Raw genomic sequence first — 4,037 nt, 5'->3', positions numbered from 1 at the left:
TTATTTCATCTCTCTCTCATCAGTCTTTGTACTTCCGTTTTCGTGCCTGTAACTTCCCAAAATTTCCTCCTAATCTCCACATTTGCAGTATTTTAAAATTCTGATTTGATTTATTGTTGTCACGTCATGGGATACATTGAAAAGTATAGTTTCTTGTACGCTACACTGACAAAGCATACCATTCATAAAGTACATAAGAAATAAGAAATAGGAGCAGGAGTAGGCCATCTAACCCTTCGAGCCTGCCCCGCCATTCAATAAGATCATGGCTGATCTGTCGCTGCTCAGTTCCACTTTTCCGCTTTCTCCCCATAACCCTTAATCCCCTCTCTTATCAAAAACCCATCAACCCGCGTCTTAAAAATATTTAGCGAGGCAGCCTCCACCACTTCAACGGGCAGAGAATTCCAGAGATTCACCACCCTTTGAGTGAAGAAGTTCCTCCTCAACTCCGTTCTAAACCGCCCCCCCCCTTTATCTTGAGGCTGTGCCCCCTAGTCCTACTGTCTTTTTTGAGCGGGAAGAGTCTCTCCACCTCTATCCTATCCATCCCATTCATCATCTTATAAGTGTCAATGAGATCTCCCCTCATTCTTCTAAACTTTAACAAGTACAAGCCTAGTTTATTCAGCCTCTCCTCATAGCTCAACCCCCTCAACTCCGGTATCAGCCTAGTAAACCTCCTCTGCACTCCCTCCAAGGCCAAAATATCTTTGCGCAGGTGCGGCGCCCAAAACTGCACACAGTACTCCAGCTGCGGCCTCACCAATGCCCTATACAGCTGCAGCAAGACCTCCCTACTTTTATATTCAATCCCCTTCATAGGGGAGAAAGGAAGGAGAGGGTCAAGAGTTTAGTGTTACAGTCACAGCTAGGGTGCAGAGAAAGATCAGCTTAATGTGTGGTTCAAACGTTCAATGGCAGCAGAGAAGAAGCTGTTCTTGAATTGGTTGGTATTCAGATATTAGTATCTTTTTCCCAGGAGGAAGAAGGTGTTAGAAAGTATGTCCGGGGTGCATGGGATCCTTAATTATGCTGACTGCTTTTTTGAGGTGTCGGAAAGTATAGACCAAATCAATGGGTGGGAGGCTGGGTTGAGTGATGGACTGGGCTTCGTTCGCAACCCTTTGTAGTTTCTTGCAATCCTGGTCAGTGCAGGAGTCATGCCAAGCCATGATACATCAGGAATGAATGCTTTCTATAGTGCATTTTTAAATAATTGAAGTTGGAATAGTGTTAAATCATGGAATTAGCAATCAAGATCATGCAAGATATTTGATTCTACTTGGTTGCAGGAGATCAGGTAAAGGCACATTCATTACTCATCCTTTGTTTCCCTCAGGACATGGTGGTACTGGGATGACTCCTCGAACCACTCCAGTGTTCAGTGGGAAAATGGTGTACATAGAATGATTTTATGAACAAAGAAAAGTACAGCACAGGAATAGGCCCTTCGACCTTCCAAGCCCATGCCAATCATTGTGCCCTAACTAAACTGAAAAAAAACCTTGCGTCCTTACTCAGTCCGTATCCCTCTATTACCTCCCTATTCATGTACCCATCCAGATGCCATCCACCACCTTCTCTGGCAGTGTTTTCCAGACACCTATCATTCTCAGTGTGGAAAAACCTCCCCCACGCATCTTGAAACTTTCCCCTCTCACCTTCAACTTGTGCCCCCTTGTAATTGACACTTTCACCCTGGGAAAAAGCCTCTGACTATCCACCCTGTCTACGCCTCCCATAATTTTGTGAACCTCTATTGGATCTCCCCTCAGCCTCCGTCTTTCCAGTGAAAACAATCCTGGTTTATTCAACCTCTCCTCATAGCCGACACCCTTGAGACCAGGCCACATTCTTTGCACTCTCTCCAAAGCTTCCACATCCTTCTGGTAGTGTGGTGACCAAAACTGCACACAGTACTCTAAATGTGGCCCAACCAAAGTTTTTTCCCTGGAATTTCTGAGGGGTAAAAGTTTTGTGACGCTAGTTGTTAAACGGGAGACACCTTGCCAAATGGACCAGCGGTGCTGGTTTAGTGAGAAATATGCAGGCAACAAAAAATCAGGAAATACAAACAGAAAGTGCTGAAAATACACAGCAAGTCAACCAACAGAAAGGATGGGCTGTAACTTCTCAGTCACATGTCTTCCGACACAATTTAAAATTCGAGAAGGGTAATGATCATTCCAAAATGGACTGGAAAAAGAGCAGTGAAACATGACAGAGCACAAAAGATAGCAAAGAGGCTGACAGATCAAAAGTGAGAACTCTTCATGCGTCCAACAAATATAGTACTTAATAAATATGTTCCTTCAATGCAAAGTGAGGACATAATTGGAGGAATTCAGGGGATTGTACATATGATGGAGAGTTTTTTTCACGTTTAGAGTTTTAAATGTAATTATTGGTGCAACAAGGGGGCTTATATTAACACTGCAATGAAGTTACTGTGAAAATTCCCTAGTTGCCATACTCTGGCACCTGTTTGGGTACACTGAGGGAGTATTTAGCATGACCAGTTTATCTAGTCTGCACATCTCTCAGATGTGGGAGGAAATCAGACCACCCGAAGGAAACCCATGCAGACACGGGGTGCACGTGCAGACTCCGAACAGACAGTGATCCAAGCTGGGAATCAAACCCATGTCCCTGGTGTTGTGAGGCAGCAGTGCGAGCCATTGTGCCGCAGTGACACAGCGCAGGGAGATTATGGAAGAATTTGGTTTTTTTTTAATTTTTCTGGTGGAATGTGGGCATTCCTGGCTGGGCCAGCATTTATTGCCCGTCCCTAATTGCCCCTGAACTGAGTGGCTTGCTGGGCCATTTCAGAATCAGTGACATAGCTGCGGGTCTAGAGTTACATATCGGCCAGACCATATGAGGATGGCAGATTTCCTTCTTTGAAGGGCATTGGTAAACCGCAATCAGTGAGTTCCATTGCCTTTAAAATACAGACTTATTCATTGAATTCAAGTTCCACCAGCTAACTCTGTGGGACTTGAACCATGTTCCCTGATCATTCATCTGGGCCTCAGGATTGATGGGCCAGTTACTTCAGCACAAACCACGAGCTCCCTTATGAAACATAAAAGCTATTGGCCCTTTTTTCTAGGTTTATCTACTTGCACGCTTTTAGTCCATCTATTGATCTGCACATTTTAAATACGGTTTGTTTGTTTACATATTCCCAATCCATCCTTTTCCCCTTCGCAGAAAGCTATGTCACACTAAACCACTTTGAACGGCCACTTCTGAAGGGTACTGAAGGAAAGCTGTACTCAACTTGAAATGTTAACTCTGCTTCTCTGTCCACTTCTGCTGCCAGATTGGCTGAGTATTTCCAGCAGGAGAGTGACGCAGAGGAGATCAGCATGGCCCTCTGCACAAGAACGACATGCAATTCTGTGAAGCGTTCCATATTTTTCTGCACAAAATCATGAGCAATATAGATAGGGTAGATTGAAAGAAATGTTTCCCCTTGGCTCGCTGGTCGAGGGGTATGATTCTTGCTTAGGGTAGCATTAGAATGCGAGAGGTCCCAGGTTCAAATCCCTGATGACCCCTGGATTTTTAGGGGCGACACAGTGGTTAGCGTTGCTGCCTCACAGTGCGAGGGATCCGGGTTCAATTCCGGCTTCGAGCCACTGTCTATGTGGAGTTTGCACATTCTCTCTGTATCTGCATGGGTTTCCTCCATGTGCTCTGGTTTCCTCCACTGTCCAAAGTTGCGCGGGTTGATTTGGCCATGCTAAGTTGATCCGAGTGTCAGGGGATGAGCAAGGTAAACATGTGGGGTTACGGGGATAGGGCCTGGGTGGGATTGTACTTGGTGCAGATTCAATGGGCCGAATGGCCTCCTTCTGCACTGTCATGTTTCTATGATTCTCTGAGGGGGTCAACAACAAGGGGGCATAGATTTAAGGGAAGGGGCAGGAGATTTAAGAGAAGATTTGAGGAAAAGCTTTCACCCAGAAGATCGTGGGAATCTGGAACTCACTGCCTGCAAGAGTGGTAGAGGTCAAAATCCTGAAAAC

At 45.3% G+C, this 4,037-nt stretch overlaps 1 non-coding gene across 1 annotated transcript; it reads left to right on the top strand.

Annotated features, from left to right (window-relative positions):
• Positions 1–3,323: 3,323 nt before the first annotated feature.
• On the top strand, positions 3,324–3,427 carry LOC145343594 (U6 spliceosomal RNA). Its single transcript, XR_013886748.1, has one exon. It is a non-coding gene; the product is annotated as a U6 spliceosomal RNA (small nuclear RNA).
• Positions 3,428–4,037: the final 610 nt, after the last annotated feature.

The sequence above is a fragment of the Carcharhinus amblyrhynchos genome, chromosome 5, assembly GCF_965287045.1.
Source record: "Carcharhinus amblyrhynchos chromosome 5, sCarAmb.v2.hapA, whole genome shotgun sequence".
In the NCBI taxonomy this organism is placed as follows: domain Eukaryota; kingdom Metazoa; phylum Chordata; class Chondrichthyes; order Carcharhiniformes; family Carcharhinidae; genus Carcharhinus; species Carcharhinus amblyrhynchos.
The sequence above is the reverse complement of the archived record's forward strand: the minus strand, read 5'-3'. Positions and strand labels throughout refer to the sequence as shown.